The sequence below is a fragment of the Meleagris gallopavo genome, chromosome 25, assembly GCF_905368555.1.
Source record: "Meleagris gallopavo chromosome 25, MGAL_WU_HG_1.1, whole genome shotgun sequence".
Classification (NCBI taxonomy): Eukaryota; Metazoa; Chordata; class Aves; order Galliformes; family Phasianidae; genus Meleagris; species Meleagris gallopavo.
The window spans coordinates 3320363-3340478 of record NC_139428.1 but is presented as its reverse complement, the minus strand read 5'-3'; positions in this window follow the sequence as shown (position 1 = coordinate 3340478).

Sequence of the window (20116 nt, the reverse complement as noted above, 5' to 3'; positions counted from 1 at the left end):
TGTTAACGTGCATGAACACACGTGCAACGTCGGAGTTTTAGAACACCAGATAAGATATCATGCTAAGATGCAATTTTCGTATTAACGTATGTTAAAATGAAGCTGTAACATCAATTATCCCACCAAGATAAATCAGCTCTGACTGGAAGGGAACCTTGCTGCAGGAAACTGCACCCAGTACGGCTGCACTGCACTGCCACTGACCAGTGCAACACAGTCACTGGTCCCTCACACCAGTTGGTCTCATTTTAATGTGGCTTTTGTGCCCTGAATAAATGTTAGAGAGCAGTAGCCTTTAATGATCTGTTCTCTAAAGTTTTATCAACTTTTATGCTAAGAAACATCAAGGACTTTTCAATAATTTTCACTAGGAGAGACGGAGAAAGCTCCTTCTGTCTTGCTTCTATTCCCCAGCCTCAAGGGGAGAATCTTGTAGCAATTTAGATAGAGCAGGCCAAAGGAAAGGGAAGTCTGAATGATTTTTGAACGTTTTATTCAAATTTCCATAGCAATGCTCCAAACTCCACTTGCATTTGCCACTTCACTGACAGACAGACAGCTCTGCATTTGCTGTTTCAGCCAATAGGCAGAACATCGCCTTGCTGCAGGCCTGCTCCGGATTCACTCTGTGAGTCTTTAGGATTCATTGGGTCTAATTGCCACACTTTGTGTTCTGATCACTGTGACTGCCATTGCTCACATGCGGCAGCACAGCCCGGCTCTGAGCTGGGTTTCAAGTGCAACATGGAGGCTGCCATTTCCCATAAGGAGGATGAAAGCACAGCCCGCTGGGCTGGCATGACTTTTACTTGAAGGTATTAATAACATGTCAGATGGTGGGGTGTGCTGAATCCTAAACACTCACTTCTCCTCTGTGAACGTGCAACGTCCCTGTTCAGTAACATGCCGCCCAATCCTGCAGCATCCTATGGAACACAGGCAGCATCTTTTCTCAATAACATCCCTGAGCTCACCCACAGAAAAAATAATGATGTGCTGCTTTGCATGCGTTTAGATTAGCCTATATCCCACCATTTTAGAGAAAAATATTCTCCTTTCATACTTGACTCTAAATTGGAGACCACAGCCCATTGTATACTGGGTAGCTACTACATCAAAATGGTTGCAAACTGGTTTCTTCCAAGCAGCCATACATTTTGTACTCTAGCAGTGTTTTCACATTCAGTTTTGAGTTTGAATAAGATGTTTCTAATCAAAGAGATCACTTCCGTCCTTTAAACCCTGCATAGAATCATAGAATAGCTTGTGTTGGAAGGGACCCCAAGGATTATCAAGTTCCAACCCCCTGCCACAGGCAGGACCACCATGATGCTCCTTAATGCAATAAAAAAAAAAAAAAAGAAAAAGAAAAAGGCAAAAGTAGCACATGCCTATTTCATAGCCTTAGATATGAGATAACTTGGGTTAAAAGTAAAATGAAAACAAAAATCTTGCATCTTATTTTGTGCTGTTTTTCCTGTTGCTTTCTGGAACTAAAGACCCCATCAGGACCACGGCCATCACTGCGCGCTCTGCGAACCCAAAGAGAAGTGCAGGGAGGGATAAACGAGAAAGACAAACAGAACCAACAGCAACAAATGAAAGATAACCAACAGACTCCTTCCCCAAGACGAGTCTCAAAGGGCAAAGGAAGTTAATGTTGGAATTTCAGATTTAATCCATTCTTGAGCAGGAAGAGCAATCACTTTGGCCTTAACCTTAGCTTTGAAAACCCTGTTTTGCATACATGCTGTTTCAACATTTCTGGGTTGCAATTCAGCATCAAATAATCAATATTCAGCCAGTTCCCCTTGCAGCCTCTGACACACAGACCCAATCCTACCCCCCAGCAGAGTGCTGACACTATTTGCAATTGAGGAACACGTTTCCAGCAGCCTTAGAGGATGAACGCATCTCTGTGTGTTAAAAAACACTGCTGTGTGTACAGATCAGACATTGCAAACTTCTGCAGGTTGCTGGTATGTGTGCACTGGCTGATCTCTGCATTCCTTCCACTGCTGCAACTGCTTCCCGCGTTCCTCAAACAGGAACAGGGATGTTGCACTGGAAGTGTTGCAAACGTGTCAAAATTTGGATGGTGATAAACGGAAATAAAGCAGGATTTTTAGAAGATTTCCTCAAACTTCAGCGCAGAAATCCAAAGATTATCTGCAGTTTTAACACTAGCTTCTGTTATAGCAGTGGGTACGCCCTTGTTTTACACGCTGTAGGCAATCTGCAGATGTAGTTCCGTGAGAAACTACTTTGTCTTCATTCAGATGAGCTCTTTGCTATTAGTAGCACTGCCATAATGCCCGAGCCTCAAGTGAGAAATCATGAGCAACATCCCTACTTAACAGGAACGCACCTGAAAATATATTTAGACAGGTGTAAGGCAGACAAACCATCAGCTCTGGATTTCCAGAACAGAAGTTTTCAAGCACACACAGGCTATAGCCTGGAAGGAATAAGATTTATTCTGCTTTCCTGAAAAACCCTAACATAAAAATCTTTCTATTTATCTCACGCCCTTAAATTGTGACGTGAGGACATTTTAAAAGCAATTACAGACCGGATGTCTTAATTGAGGAAAACAAATTCCAGGCTTACAGAGAGAATCTGAAAATGGATTTATGGTGGTAATTCCATCTCCTGTTGTCACTGAGCACAAAAAGAACTTTGGGAAGCCAACCTGCCATGGCTGTGCTGTGCCTTCCTTCCACAACTCAGACCATGCTGCGTATTCCCCACTCACCAAAGTTTCTCTGGTGAGACTGAAAGTACCCATGAGAGCCCTCTGAACTATGCTACAGATTTAAACAGTGAAACACAAGCTGTGTGATCAGCTCTAAGACTAAAGGAAAAAAAGAAAGAAAGAAAATCAACCTAGAGCCTAATAAGGCACGAGCAAAGCAGAGCCAAAACCACTCTGGTGTCTGTCAGATATCCGTACCTCAGCTCCTCGTACACCTTTAGTTCTAAGAGCACTTCCAGGCCTTCGAGGATGTGCAGATCACAAATGGAGGGCACCCAAAGCACTGCATGCAGCGTGTCACACACGCACACAGAACCAGAGGATGAGCCTTAACTTCTGCTTCTCACCTCTGTGAGTCGCACCACTTTCATTAAGTCCATTCTTATATGTTTACATACCCATGTAAAACGTTTACTTGTTTAAGATTCACCTCTGGTGAAAGAGATTGCTTCATCTGCACGTCCCATACAGTACCAGGTATATACAGCTGAGAGAAATTATGAATGGGAGTAACACCTCAGTCTCCACTGCTTTCAGTTACAGAGGTGCTGCACTCCCTAAAGCGACTACTGCAAAAAAAGCGTGCTATAGGATGCTTGATTTTTGTTCCTTGCATTACAAAAGAAAGATTTATAGTAAAGAGAAAGCCATTCTGATGTCAAATCCCTGAAAAACTTCAGAAAACCCTCAGAGTTCAAGCACCATCAGGAAACAACCCAGCACACGGCCAAGCGCTTGCTGCCTGCCTGCATGGAATCTCAGTTTGAGTGGGAAGGGACCTTCAAGAACACCTGGTTCCATCCCCCTGCTTTGGGCAGGGCCACCTCCCACCAGACCATATGGTTCCAAGTCTCCCAGAACTGTTTCTGGGCTTGTTGCAGTAATATCCTATTTACACCCCATTTTCCAAAATCACGATGCCCCCATTGTCCTTGCAGTGAGTTCCCTGACCCAGCTGACCCAGTGCTGGAGGCACAGGGCTGAGCATCCCACCCTCAGCAGCCCCACAGCATCTCCTGCGTGCTGAACTCGGCGCCACAGCCCCACAGCAGCACTGAAATGGTTAAGGTCAAAACACAGCGGTCCTATGTAAAGGAGAAATTTCCCTGTCCTTGCCTAAGTGAATGGCTGGGATTAAACTGACAGCCCACCTTAGTGATGGTGGAATAATTGGTTGTTCAGCTCTGTCCTTGTCAGAGCGGTGACAGTTCTGCAGATGTCCTGCTCGGCTCTCCAAAGGTTAGCCTCAGCTGGAGCCGCTGTTCATTAATCATTCCTTGCTGACAGGGCTCTGAGCAGCCCACATCTGCCACTCGGTCCCCCTCAATCCCTGCTGCACCCAGCTTGTGTGTAATCACTGCTGGTTTTCTTAAGAGGCTGTTTGATAAGGGAATATGCATCTGGTGTGAGGCGCACGGCGATGGCCGCTGCTGGTGGCTCCTTCAGCCAAGAGCTGATAATAGGAATTTAGTGCCTTTGTCCAAGACAGCCTGCTACAAAAACACCAAGCTGTGGACTGGGTGCACAAGTAGCAGAGAGCATCGTCAGTTTTTTACAGTGCTTGTAATGCCCTCGTGTGCTAACAGGCTTCAGGGCACGTGGCACACAGCACAGGATGCTGCACCTGATCCAGAGAGAATGGGAAAACTCCCCTGTGCAGCTCTCACTGGGGTAGAAAAGCCTGGAGGCGTTTTTTCCATCCAGACATTTCTGATTTCCAGCTCCTGGGTCTCAGCAACCACCTCAGTGCAGCACGTACCGAAATACTCCATCCAGCAATGCCTCGGCCTGGGGGAGCCAGGTCATTTAAAGAAGATCACACCCAACTAATTAATTCTTCCGTTAGAATCACCCGTGATTAGTAGCTTAGAAAAAAACAGAAGGATAACTGGGACAGGTGTCAGCATCAGGCCGTGCACACAGCTCCTCGTGCCACAGCTCCAGCACCGACAGCAAACATTCTGGCAGCACAGGACATTTAGAGTTGCACAGCAAAGCAGTAAGAGCAGTTGCAAAACACATGGCCTTCATACAGTTTCTGAAATCTGTTTGCTGCACATGTGTAGGTTTGAAAAAGAAAAATCCAAAGCATCATTCGTGCCCTCTCAGCCTGGACAGAAAGCCACATGGAAAAGCAACCAGAGCTAATGAAGGGAAAAGGGTTACTTTCAGAAAACCAGAAAAAGTAAAGGGTGTAGATAATAGCTACTGTCCCCTGGAGGGCTATGGATGGGTTTTGTTCAGGGAAAGTCCCCCGTGGTGGGGGAGGGGATTGCTTTCAATTTTCAGTTTCATTCATTAACGTGAATAAACTCCACGTCCTGCAGTTACAGAAATACAAATATATATTTGTTATGAACCTTGATTATATTAAAATAAGCATCAGCACTCAGACTACCTGTGTATTACAGCTGGCAAGACTGTGTAAGAAATTAAATTATTACCCACTTCCCAATCTCAATACAAGATTGCCCACTGACTTTTCTTAGTGTGCTGCTGTTAATATGTGAGCAATGCAGGAATCATCGTTCCAAACAATTGATTAACTGTCTAGTCCACAAAGTTTAAAAAGGAACAAACAAGGACACTAAGTGATTAGCATTCCTCTTTTAATTTGCAAATCCTGTCTTCGCAGCTAAAAAGCCCAATGCCTCAGGCTCCATCCAGCACAAGGATCCTCTCTTGACAGAGGAAAGGAGGTGCTGCACACTCACGCAGCTGACACGCTGGATTAAAGCAATCAGCACGTTGACCATTAATCACAACCGAAGGCCTTACAGTGCACACGGGGGTGGCAGTGGGCACATTCCCAAGGGGAGCAGCAGCCGTGCAGCATTTCAAACTGCTGAGCCAACCCAGCGCTGTGCTTTGGGGACCGTGAGCTGTTACAGCTGTGGATCCTCTGTTCACTGAGTAAAGTTTGGATTCGGATGTGAAAATGAAGTGCCAGGCAGTGGACTGCCTTTTGATTTCCACTTTGCAAAGGGAATTTCACCAGCATAACCCAGTCCAAATGGCACATAAAGAACCAGAGCTCCAGCAGGTAAAGCTGAAGCAGCAGACACAGCTCCGCAGGGGACGAAGGAAACTTCAGAAACAACACAGAATCAGGAGTGCTCAGCAGTCAAAACTGACGTCTGTCTCAATGCTGGATGGCACATGAACAACACAACACTATACAAAGTTAGCCAGGGATTGCACAAGGAGCCAGAACTAGGCCTTGAATGTAAGAGATTAACACTGATGAAGAGTAAAATTGAAACAGAAGATGACCAACTGCCTTACTAATTATTTTCTCATTATTGTTATTGCTACATATGGCAGTAGTGCCCACTTCATAGAGTCACTCAAATGCAAAACAAAGCGACCTGGAAAACGTCGGTTCCAGAGGAGCAGAACACAGCTACCGTTGTTTTCCACAGACATTAAGAAACTCTCAGATGCAAATTCTTCCCTGAGATGTGTGTACCAGCGAAAGACTTCCTGCACCTCTGCTTCCACCTCACCACACAGCCCATGGGTTGGGAACACCGGAGCTGCAGCGCTGCCATGACCAAGGAACACTTTCCCATTCTCAGACTTCAGCGGTAAGATGCGTGTGATCACTTCTATTAATGTGCTCCCTCTGCTGGTCCTAAAGAAATCACTGCTGGCAAAAAATGGTCTGCAGAGTTGTGCCAACATCTGTGCTCGCCAACACAAAAAGCTGGACACTGCAAAACCCCAAATCTCAGCTTAAGTTTCTTAAGGTTCAGAGGAAGAGACTTCTGGGTTTTTCCCAAAGAGAGCCCTGAGAGCAAAGTGCTGCCCAGGAAAGCAATGCCAGCTGGTGGGGAAAAGGGCTGCACAGAGGCTGGATGGATGCCCACTGGCACCTGTAACCTGCATGTATGGAACTCTGCAGATGGAGACTCCAGAAGATGTAAAGTGAAGAAAAGGGGCAGAGAAGTTCTCTATTTTGCAAATGTTATGAAAGACAATGTATTTAGTACAGCTTCTAATACGAAAACTAGAGTCAGCGATTTGACATGGAAATAAATGGGATTTGGTATTCAAAGAGGGGTCAGACATAATCCAGATTACAAATTTTTGGTGGGCCATCTAACACCTTGTCAGTGCAAAAACGTCATATGTTAAATGGCTCGGAAACCATGACAACACTGGCTGTCTGGAGCTCACATAAGCTCAATCAAGGCATAATCAAGGATTTTCTTACGTGATTGTCCATTATCTCCTTCTCAGTCAGAGATGCACATTAGAGGAATAAAAGGATTGGAGTGGAATCACCAGCATTAATTACATGCTAGATTGGCTCTGGCGTCCTTAAGCATCTGCCAAAATGAATTTGGAGCATCTCTTGGACATTCAGAGGAGTCCTGTCCCAATCCCACACAGGCTACAAACTGTCTTTCAGATGGGATCAAGCAATACTACAAGCAGCACAAAGGGCAGAAGCCCTTCTCTTCCAGGCATACACACATCTCAGACCCTTGCAGATATAAGCTGAAACATCCCAAGCCTGTTCACATGAGCACCACTCAGCCCTTTCTGGGTGTTTGCTTGCATTCCTCTGCCACTTCTGCACAGGGACTCAGCTCAGCCTCTCAAGGTAAATTCCTTCAGAAGGACTGAGCAGAGAGAAAAAAGAAACCTGGAAATCTGAAAGAACTTTTAAATCATTCAAAAAAATCAGTAAATAGATGTGGTTTGGTTCATTAGAAACATACTGGTATTAAACTACAGTTCTTTAATACGGAATTGAGATTCTGTCCTGCTAGATGACCATCAAGCCAAGAAAAATATTACAACAAAAATCTTACAAAACCCTATTAATGAAACTGTCCTCTGGGGTGAAAACCCTGACTGACACTGTGAGAGTGTTGTAACGATAGTATGATTGGATATATTTCAATGCATCATACAGATAAAGCACTGCATGAATGTGCATAGCTGCACTTCTCCCCCTGATCTGCTGCAGAAATGCACCAAAGAAACTTTTTGTCTGCTTCATGCTGCTTTGCAGGCAGCTCAGCCCAGGTCCTGGAAGCTCAATGGCACAGTGTGGGTTTTGGGCTGATGGGAATCCTCTCCACTCAGAAGCTGCATTCCTCAACCTGAGCAAGAAGAACCCATTTTGAGCAGTACTGGGTTTCTCAGAGAATACAAAAGCACAGGGCAGACCTGGATCGCAGAGTGCTGCTCTATCCAGGCAAGCAGGCTCTGGGCACTCCTGTTTGCTCCAGAGAGCAGATCAAGAGTGCAGAGAAGTAGGAAACCTGATGGCACTGCTACAAACACACACTGATTCCAATGAAAAACCCAACAGCAACCTCATAAGGACTTCAGGTTTGGGAGCATAGAATTGGGGATGCTATGAAAGCAACATATAGAGAAAATGCCCCATTAGTTCCCACTAAACTCCATTCAGATAGGCCTAAGGATTAAGAAACTTTAGTGGATCCATTAAGCAGATCAACATAACCTTAAGAGATGTTCCCCATTTAAGTTATATTGAAGTTATATTGAAGTTCCTTCACCTCTGCGATGGTTCATAGCTCCCATAACCCAACATACAGCACCTCTGCTGGTGCTACAGGTTTCCAGAAATCCCCAGCTGCACCAACATCCTCAGACCAATGCTTAGAACCATAGAATCGCTCAGGTTGGAAAAGACCTTAAAGATCATCAAGCCCAACCACAACCAAACCATACTACCCTAACTCTAACAACCTTCCGCTAAATCACGTCCCTGAACAAACAACTTCCCAAGAGGTGCCAGGCTTTGGTTACAGGCTAGGTGACAAGTTTGCTGTAAAATAGCTAAAGACAATCCCCCAACACTTCTCCAGCCCTACACGCTACGCTGCCCTCCCCACAGCCTGCTGCTCACATGGGCTGTGTGAGCGGCCACGGTCGGCAGTAATTGCTGTTGACATTGTTCAGAGCTTTGCCCCACTGCCAGAGACAAATCTTTCATTCATGAAGAAGTGCTTGTTAGGCCAGCACCAGCCTTCCAAACCCACTTAATTAAATTGTAGGAGGGAAAAAAAAAAAAAAAAAAAAAGAAGTTGCTTGGCTCTGGTGGGAAATTTACACACAAAGGCCCGGTGTCTGGTGCTTCGCCCCACCATTGTGTGTCCGGAGCAGTCCTACAATGCAGCAGCATCTCTCCCCCTTCCCCTTCCTTCCAGGCACTGCAAAGACAGCAGTGACCCTCATTAAAGCCCGGGTTTGTTGTGGAATGTTTTCCCAATGATTCACCAACAGGGATTTTCTCCTTGGCAATCAAGGGCACTAAGCGCTGGGTAAGGGCTCTCCACAGGCTGATTGCTTAAAGAATTTCAAAAGTAAGGAACGTAAACAGGTCTGTGAAAAAAAGGCTCTTTTGAACAGTTATGTAAACATTCCCCACCCGGCCAGCGTGGCCCCGTGCTGGAGCTGTGTCCCCAGCCTTCATCCAACCCCATTCTTCACACAGCGCAATGCTGCAACTCAAAACCAAACCAGCAAACCACACAGCCTCCCAAAGATGCACTCTGCAGCAGCAAGCAGACGTGGCCACACTGAATCCCAGGGGTGTAGGGAAGGGCTGGGAAGAGAAGGGCTGCCCAGCACAAAGCAAAGCTTCAGCACCGCCAATGGAATGCAACAAACCATCAGGAAAAGTACACAGCAACTATCACTAATATTGAATCATCGTAAATGCTCTTCTCTGCAAGCAATATTCCTTGCTGTGTGAATAACAACAATCCGTTCTATGCTAACATATCATCACTGAATAATTTTTCTATTATATGGTAAGTAATGTTCAGGGTAAAATTGCCTAATTCTGGATGACAGCTGCATTCAGCCATTTCCACATACTTCTCTGCTGTAATTGAGTATTGACTTATGTAAAAGAAAATGTTTATGTCTTTATACGGAACACAATAAATTAATAGGAACGATACTGTCTTTACTCTTGGAGATTCTATACAATCAATATGAAATTCCAACAGTAAAACATTAAGAGAAGCTAATTAAGAAGGTGGAGCTAGGTATCAAAGAAAAGCATCAAACCAGCCCACAATTCACACCAAAAGAATTAATAGCACAGTCAAGAACGTAACGTTATAACCTGAGCATTAAATGGAAGCCAGTGCTGACACCACTGGAAGGCAGCTGATAGAACCATACAGTGCACCTGGGGTTGGCATCTGTGGTCACTAGAATGCTGTGATGAGCATTCCTCCAGTGATTTTCTCTGTGGACAGCATCTGAACACGATCAGGTTTTGAGCTTGTCACAAGAAAAGCGAATGATGGAACTGAGTGAGTGGCTTATTTCGAATACCTGCATGCATTCACTTCAGCTTCAGTTAGGCTTTATCGTCAGCCACTGAACATAAATCCTCCAATGTGTAAATTTTGAGGATCTGCTCCAAAATCTCAGTGATCTGCTACTGAGAGCTCATCTGACATAGCTGGATGGAACTGATCCGTCTTTAACCCACAGCGTGGCTCCTCAGTACTGAAGAATGCCACTCACCTGATCCATTAGGCAAAATGATCACACCCCATTATTTAATGGGAGCAAAGAGATTGTGGCAGAGTGCTGTCGCAGAAGGAAGGTGCTCCATTTTAGGGTAAAACCTTTGATTTAGTTGAGGCATTAATCTAGCAGCAGGAAACCAGTAACCCTGTGACAACGTTCCTTTCCATTTACATTACCTCCTAATTATCTGCATGCGAATGAATTTGTTCTGTTTTTGAGACAGGGTAAAGGAACAATAAACCCACAGTGCTAAAACATGCAGAATGTGAATTGAGCACATGGAGATGGCTCAGACTTCAGAGCTGCACTACGATTATAGGAGGCTTCCTCAGTCCTTTACGGGTGCAGGGATGTCTGCTGTGCCTAAATGATCAGCTATGGAGCTCATTACAGCATAATGGGAAATCCAGAGATGATGGCTTAACCTTCCCAATAATCACACTCCATCCTTGCCATGCTGGCTTGTCCTTAGCAGCTTCATCATCTCCTGTTATCCTCATTTTAGCGTAGATCTTAAAGACTGTGGTGAAAGCTACTCTGATCTGCAAGGCATTTTGCATTTGTGCTTTGTTCCACACAGGAACCCACTCTGCTGCACAGGGCCATGCACTGTATGTGCATCCTATGAGCTGTGTGTGCCATCCTATCACATCCCATCACACCTGCACTCATTCTGTTTGCTCACCTTTCTCACAAAGCACACATGGCACACGCATCCAGAAAGCCAACAAGTTTTCTTGTCCATGCTATGTAACCAAAAAGCAACTATGGTTTGTAGAGGATTCATTTTATGCTTTAAAGGAAATTCATTTTCTACACAAAAATTAGAACTAAAACCAATGAATAACATGGTTTTTTCGTTTGTTTTTCTATTTAGTTATGTCTTTGATGTAATACAACTCCAAGACTTGGTGCATCTGGCCCTGGCTTAGAGGTTTGCTTCTGACACAGCAGCCTCTTCAGGGCATCTTGTAGGGAAGTGTAACAAACAGAATTACGTGAAGCTGATGGCATCACATTTACTGAAACACTCTATGCAGTGTCAGTCTGGGCAGTGAGAAAATATGTGCCAAAATGGGAAGGTAAAACTTAGCAGCACTACCACAGAAACCACAGGATCCTTCACAGAGCCCACAGCCCATCCAGTAGGAAGCACACAGCTGCCATGCACAGCACCTGTAAGAGGGGTGGGCTTTCTCCAGACAAAGAAGTATACCACCAGTAACACCCATATCTATTTTAAAAGCTTATGAAGTAAGAATCCTATAGATTTTAAAGTGCTTTATGGGTTTGTTGCATATCTTATGAGAGGAGTACCAAAAAACCAACAACCACGTGGAACAACAACAAAATCTTAATAATATTACAATCAATCAAATATTGAGAAATAACTCTTCAGAATGTAAGCCACTTTTGCTCATGCTTGCAAAGGATTTTTCCAAGCTTGGTCCTGTGCATGACTCACTCCACAGCCATGCTGATCATAGTGAACCACGGGACTCCACAGAGCAGCCCCAGAAATAGCTTTCCATCAGCACATGCATGCAGGCCAAACTATTTAGTATTGTGTGTTTGTAACAGGAGATGGATGTAAAAATAATTTCTGAGATGTCCCCGCAGAATCAAATCCAACAAAAATGGGGCAATATCCTTACTCTTCCTTGATTCTTAATTAAACCAATTATTTGATTTACGTATAGCAGTAGTTTGGAACTGGATGATCTTAAGGTCCCTTCCAACCCAATTATTCTATGATTCTATGATCTTCTATTCCTCAGTCTTTTTGTTTCCTCTTCCATGAGTTAGGCTACATTACTATTTTGATTTGTTTTCACTATTAGTAGATTTTGGCAATGGAATATATAAAAACCATAATAGCATTATAATTTATAATGTGCCTTTTGTACTTGTAATTCACAGGCTTGGAGCAGAAGATAAAAGCATCAATTTGTCAATCAGTCCCACTCCATATTCTGAAACAAACCAAGAAAACACACAAAAATGATCACTGTGCATCTTCCAGAGGTAAAGGAACTTGGAACACTGTACTGCAAGACCTATTTTCAGTTTATAAATCAGACCCCATCCGTTGCCAGATGTGTTTTGGAAACCCTCTGAAACCTGTGCAGAATTCCAGCATGGTGACGATGCCAAGGATCTTTGCAGCATAGAGCAAAACCTTTGCAGCATAGAGCAAAACCTTTGCAGCATAGAGCAAAACCTTTGCAGCATAGAGCAAAACCTTTGCAGCATAGAGCAAAACCTTTGCAGCATAGAGCAAAACCTTTGCAGCATAGAGCAAAACCTTTGCAGCATAGAGCAAAACCTTTGCAGCATAGAGCAAAACCTTTGCAGCATAGAGCAAAACCTTTGCAGCATAGAGCAAAACCTTTGCAGTGTGCAGGCGATGACACGTTGGCATGTGAGCACACCTGCAGCCCCAAAACAAGAGCACACCAGCAGTGAGCTCCCAAGGAGCTGCATTTAAATCAATGAGGCCTGAGTGACGTCAGACCTGGTATCAAAACCAGGAGCCCAGAGTGCCCCAATCCCAACACAAGTGTTGTGGGAGGAATAACATTTTGTACGCATGCAAGATCTATGATGAAAGCATTTTATGTATGTATAAATATATTTAATCTCAGCACACGCCTGGCTGCCTATGAGAGGAAATACACATCCTTATGACAACTCAGAGAAAGACAAACAGCCCCAAACCCTTTTATGAATGTCTTTCAAATGCCTGAGGAAGCGTTACAAAAATCAGCCTGAAATCTTCCCGCTTCAATGCGGGAAAATGAATAAAAACGTCACTAAAATCATGAATGAAAATAAAAGACATGAAAATAAGTTCTCTTACCTTTTGATAAATGGTCGGAATAGGTGGAAAATGCACCTCAAGTGAGACAGAAGGAAAGAAAAACCAACTCTGAGAGGTTCCCCATAACCAATGCTGGGAGCAGAGGATCCGGAGCTGCCTTTGGAGCACTGCTGTGCTCAGCTCTATCTGCCATAAGCACGAGCTGCAGGGAAACAGGCTCCGTTCTCTTTGCAGAGTTCATTTCTTTTATTGATGCTCATCTGATGACACATTTGTTTTCGGTTAAGCTGAGCATAAATATGTTTTTATTTCATTCGTTTCGTATTGTTATTTATATAGCCAGATGCCTGCTGTGATCACTGACAGAGCAATCCCAGCCAAGATATTCACTGAGACTTATTCCATCTTTTTCAAGAGATCCCATCCATTTCTTTCAAGAAAACACTTCTATTCGGGGTCTGCTTAGGAGCTGCTTTTTTTTTATTGTGTTCCCCAATTCCTTCCCTAGACCACAGCAGGAGGAGAGCTGCAGGGAACAACACGGGCAGCCTGCTGGAAAGCTGAGCTGTTACCTCCCTGCACGGTGCTGGGTGACACCGTGTTCCCAGGACATCTCCATTCCATTTCCCCACATTCCATCAGAGCACCAGAAATGAGCGCTCACGTATGCAAGAGACACCAACAGAAATATTAAGGGACATCAGCAGAGACTCCCAAAGCTGGAATATATTGATTTCCATTACAACCGTTTTAAATGCTGAGGAATTATAGCCCTTATTATGATTTGCTTTCTGTGCAAAGAGCATTTCCATGTGAAAAATGGCACCTTACTAAGCACGGGACATCAGATTCCCACAAAGTGGGGGAGATCTGCAATGGGATTTTTGGAGCAGCTGATTATTTTACAAACAAATATTGCTGTCCTTAAAACAAAGACCACCCCCAGCACGTAACTAATAAAAAGCTTTTGCCAATAGACCTTAACAATATGATAATTTATTTAAAACAGATACAGCCCGGAAAGTGACCCACTTAAAATTATTAAAAAGATACGGTGTTTATTTTTTGCTGTCCATAAAACAGGAGGTGGCTTATGAATATGCAAACTGATCAGATGTAATTAACATGATTGGCTCCTACTGAAATACAATCTTCTGTGTTTAAGGGAGTTGGATGCAGAAACTAATGAGGTCAAGTTAATATGCTTGTGAAGGAAGCATCAGCTGTCAATGCAGCTGACGAGGATGCCTCTACTAAGCCTCTTTTCCCAGAGAATAATTTAAAAAGCAGATATACGTACAGCAAAATTCTCCTTGATAAAGTAGGAAACCACAAGAGCATGGAGTCAAGCAGCTTTGATAAATGTGAGATGATTAATAAGGAAGAAATAAAAGCTTGCGTCCGATTACAGCAACACAATAAACATGGCATTTAATTAACTAGAAGGTTTTCAACAAGTGTTATGGGCAATTAGCTTACTATCACAGCACCAGCCTCCTCCATCCTATCCGAAACGCAGTGCCAGCAGGTGACCTGCAAACATCCACTAACCTTAAGAAAAAGGTAAAATGTAACTAAATTGATTATGAAATCAGCAATTAAGCTAAGAAGGTTTGACCTCAGCACAAGTCATTAACAAGAAGCTGCTGAATGTTTAAGGGTTTACAGGTTTCTTTTCTAATAGGTAAAATCCCCCCAGATGTCAGTCATCTCAAACCACCATTCCTGTCCTTTCTTGCAGAAAAAAAGGTTTGCTTCTACATAAGACACACAGAAAATAATAAAAAAAAAATTACTTGTAGGTCTTGTAAACACTCCTTTAGATCGTTGTTTGCAGTCACTGCATAGGGGGTATAGTGAAACCTCCAGAATAGAACTGAGCATTTTCTTCCACGACAGGAATAAGGCAGAATGGACCCATTTCCATCCTCCTCCCAGTTCCAGTCGGAGCTTTGGGCAGAAGTTGAGCTGTGGCAACTGAGAGCAGCAAGGCAGAAAACAGCCTGCCAGCCTTTCGCAGTTCACGATGCCCTGTTTGGGGGGTATTCATCATCATCCTTCGGAAGTTGAAGTTTTACAGCTTTTCTACCCTCTCGCAAGAGAAATCTGCCTGCTGCTATTCATCTGCCCCAATTCCCTCAACAAAAAGAGTTGTAAATCTGGATCCTTTCCTCAGGCAATAAACACTTTTGTGAAATTACTGCTCGGCAGTCAGTTGGAAGCTTGCATTTAACCTTGTACGCTTGGGCGAATTGGATGAGCTGATCTCCTAGCAGGTTACAGCAAGTGGTCACACGATGGCTGCTGTGCTGAGCTCCAGGCTGAAGCTGGTGGGCCAAATGCTGGGATCTGGAGGGCTGTGAGTGACAACTGGCTCTCTTAGAAGAAGCAAAGTTTGGGAATTCATCTGTGAAGCAGGAACTGAGGATCTGGCCGGTCAGCACGACAAAGACGTGAATTGATTGACGCTACAAAGGTATAATTAATTTTAAAGGGAATGAAGCCAAACAGGGAGCACTTCAGAAAAGGGCTCTGAAATGATCCAAGGCCAGAGATGAAGCGCCATATGAATTTGGAAAGAACTAAATATTGGTCTAATTTGTCTCCGTGAGCTCAAGTGGAGGCTACTGACAAACCCGTGCAGAGCCCAGAGGCCCCAGGGGCCAGAGTTGTGCTCTGGAACCTACAGGGGCCCAATGTGAGCATCAAGGGATGATAAAGAAAACAACCTGCAGGGTTAGAGAAGCTCTCCAACAGATATTTGGAAGGCAAAACATTTTCCTGACAGAAGGCAAAGCGAGAAATGGCAAGGAATTTCTGAGCACCATCTATGACCAAACTTTGCACAGGGTGGAACAAAACGAGTGATGTGGTAGAGAGAGCCATTGGCAACCTGCTGTTTTTTATATTCCACGAATAACTTCAGTAAAGGAACAGACCGTAACTTAAGTCATTTGCAAATCACTTCAAACTGTAAGGGGCAAGTCTGGTAAACTCCCATACATTGTTACTGTGCATATTCCTTTGCTTTCTTTTTTTTTTCCATTTAAAAATAAATAAATTTTAAAAAACCAAAATCAAGCCCTAACAAGTCTGTAGCAAAGAGGAAGGGAAGATTTGGATCTTGGTTCCTGCTTGGTGGAACAAGATACAACAACTCAAAGGAGAAAAATCTCAAGGTTTGACATTAAGAGAAATCCACGAGATGAGTTAAGTACTGGAAGAGATCACCAGGAACACAGAAAATCAGCGTTGTTTTCAAAAACCCATTCATCAGGAGTAGCTTAAGACATAACTGTCCTAAATGAATGGACGAAACAATACTTTTCAATCTCACTTTGTGCAATTGGAGCACGGTGCCCATCCTGCATACAACACAGAGGAGCAGCTCTTCACCACCTCAACTGCTTTGCAGAGGAAAATCCCACTCCTGGTCATGAGCTGCACCATGGGCTGCTCAGGAAACACTGCAGAGTTCACTTATGCTGTCAGGAAATACCTTTTGCTGTACTTTTCTCATACTATAGGTTCCACTGACATCCCAGCACCAAGTGCTGCTGCCCTGGCTCTCAGCACCATCTGCCTGGCGTATCCCATACCCCTATAATCCCAGGCCCCAGAAACCCTTTCACCCCCCAGCTCCCGCAGGGTAACACTGACACCCAGTGACCAGTTGTACAGCAGCCTCCTGCGAGCACTCCCCTTCTGAGGTAAGAGGCAATAGTAATTTGCCCATCAGTTACCCATTTCCTCCTTGTGCTTCCTGGAAAGCCTGGGTAGGAGCTGAGCCAGGGAAGCAAGCTCTCTGCTGCTCTTCTTGCTTAAATTCTGCATCCAGGGGGGCTCTCCAGCCAACCCCTCCCACAGCACTACTGCTTTTTGCTGACTGCACTTTGGTAACTGGCAAGAATTAATGCAAACATAGGGCACATATATTATCCATCCCATGAAAAGTCAATACATTTTACACAGATAAGTTGAGCAAGGCTTGGAGGCAGTTTTATGAAGAGATGGAGTAAATACAGCTCTGCACTCAGCAGAAGCTGATGGCCATGCAGCAGGCCCTGAGCACACCTACACGGAGCAGCATTCAAACCTGCCCAAATCTGGATTTGGTGCTGCATTTACTCCTCCCAGAGCAGCAGCACTCTGTGTTCCCACGGTGCTTCCTCTTGCCAATGGGAATGCAACATGAACTGAAGCCTGCAGCACTGCCCTCCAAAGGGAGCAGGGAGCACTGGGTGTGTAACCATGTCCACCGTGGGTGAAGGAAGCATCACAAGGCAAATCAAGCAAATTGAGTTGGCTCCAGAAAGCGTGATTTGCATGCATAAAATAAAATTATTGCATGCTTTGGAAATTAAAGGCCTTCTTTACTCATAATAGTGCAAAAGCTAATTATAGTTACTGGAGATGTTTGCTGTTTACTCATAATAAGCACCTTGACGCAACATAATTAAAATGACTGCTAGCTCACCAGCATTGACACAGAATCATGGAATCACTGATGTTGGAAAAGACCTCTGAGATCATCCACTCCAACTGCCCACCTGCCACCACCGTTTCCCCACTAAACTTTGCCCCTTAGTACAACATCTACACGTTTCCAGAACACCTCCAGGGACAAAGACTCAGCCACAGCAAGGACGACTCCCAGCTCTGTGCACCTTGCCAAGAGCAGCAGAGCTGAACCATGCAGGCTGCCCTCCCGCACGCCATGGTGCCAAACACATTGCACGCCCACTAAAGCAACAAGAAGGACACATCCTTATGGTGTATTTCAGAGTTCTGGTCAATGCACGAAGCCTTCGCTGCCCCTTGGGTCGAGTACACATGGGGAGCAGAGGCAGTGATGTGGAAGCTGTGATCCTGAGCCCTGACAGCAGGCAGTACCATGGCATGGTGATGCTGGCAGCTCCAGGGCACCAAAGTGCTCATGATCCACGTTGGAGGAGTTCAGGTGGAGCACTGCCCACTAGCATTGCATTTAATGAGATTTCTATTCCAAATTAGGCTTTCACAATCACCTGGTCAACACAAGCTGAGAATGTACATCACTTTAATTCTTTAATTGTGGTCACAACAGTCACCCACATGAGATTCTGGAATGGATGTGGAACGCAGGCACAGACCATCCTTTCGCCTGGGCTGCAACTACTTCTAATCTGCAGGAAGCCCATTATGAATTCTCCCTCCCTCTTTTCTCTTTATGTGTATTAAATAAAATCATAAATCCCCACAGACATATGCACTGGAGTCGCAGTAAAGTTCCCTTCCAGAAGATCAAGAATTTTAATAAAAGACATAAATTCTGTTTCAGCCTTGAATCAGCGTGGCAGCTTCTCAGTGCCCAGATCACTGCATGGTTAAAACAGAAAATACTCTACTGCAAACCTGCCTAGACTTCACATTAAATATCAGGCTGTGGCTTCCATTTTGAAGACAGGCTTACTTTTTTCTTCAATAATTTTTAGCAACTTAGGAAGTCTGCTAAACTGGGATCTATAGTGCTCTGGAAAGGAGTTCAGCTTGCATTCTGGAATCCACAAGCAGTGTGCTATAGGAGCACTCCAGCAATAAGTCCACCACTGGGCAGACCGCAGAAGTTTGTGCAATATATCAAAGACTAACGTGGGAGCTTGTCACCACTAATCAGTTTATTTACCTCTTTCTTTGAGACATCTTTTTATGCACTCTCACTCAAATGTGGGGATGAAGAAAAATATTTGGTTCACCCATTTAGAACTGGCTGCAGGTGGACGAACCCCACGCCTCTCATGCATCAGCTCACCACATGAGCTGCCACTGTTCTCTCACTAGAGAGAGCTGATGATGCTCAAGCCACCCTAAGTTTCTCCTCTCAGAACTGTTATTCATATTACCCAACGATCAAGAGTGTAACATTTGCTGCTGCCAGCCTTTTCCCTGGGCTTTAACGAAGTCCCTTGGGAGCAATGGCACCCACAGCCCAACAGAGCAGCTCTCCAGTCCAAGGGCTGATTGCACTTCAGATACAGGAGGTTGCTTTGTAAAGGCAGGTTCACCACTTTTGTTTTGATATTCTGTACTGGGGCAGCTGCCCCGAGGTGATAAACCTGCCCCAAAGTTTGCACTATCTGATTCAGAATAATGGTGCTCAATTCATCTGCCATCTTTAACTCAACAGATGGATCAAAGTGCCATCACCTGAAAGTAATGGGCTCACAAAATTAAACCCAGAGCTTGGTGAGCCACGTGAGTCCCTTATTGGAGGAGCTATTGTGAAATTGCCTTTGCCCCTTAGTAAACTGGGAAACTACCTCTGAGAATATACAGTATAAAAATACTGTAATACATAATTAAAAGCTCTGGCACAAACAACTCATCGTTCATTTTGCGTTTTTCTTTGACAGTATATCTAATTCTTTCATTTTGGTGGGTGGGGTGGGAACTCTTGAATGCGATTAACACCTCCACATTGCTTTAAGCAAGGTGCGTGGCTGTAGCACATTATTCAGCACCATCCATGCCTTACTTTCCAACCAATGTTCCCACTTAGCAGCTAACATTCCACTCTAATTGAGACACCAGTTTCCTGACAGAGGTAGAATACTGCATAGGTACATCTAACATATACCCCAAACCAGAGTCGGGTCTAATTTACAAACATCCCAACCACGCTGTTAAAATGAAGAAAGTGCTGGTAGCCCTCCTAGAGTTCTGTTTGAATGGTAATTAACACACAAATTCTAAAGACCCAGCCACAATCAGGCAATCTCCCTGATAAGTTTCAGAAGACTTAATTTGGTATCAGAGGCATGAAAGACCAAACCATGCCCTGTGCATTCTCCAAATTGTTGATGATTGTGTCTTTACCTGCTTACAACAGAGTGGGATAGCAAAGACAAGAATGCACACCTGCTGACACATTGCACTGCTAGTGTGACATTATTTCTGCTCAGAGCTAATTGTCTCACTGCTATCACAGGCATCAAAGTGAGGAAAGATCACAGGCACTTGGACAAATT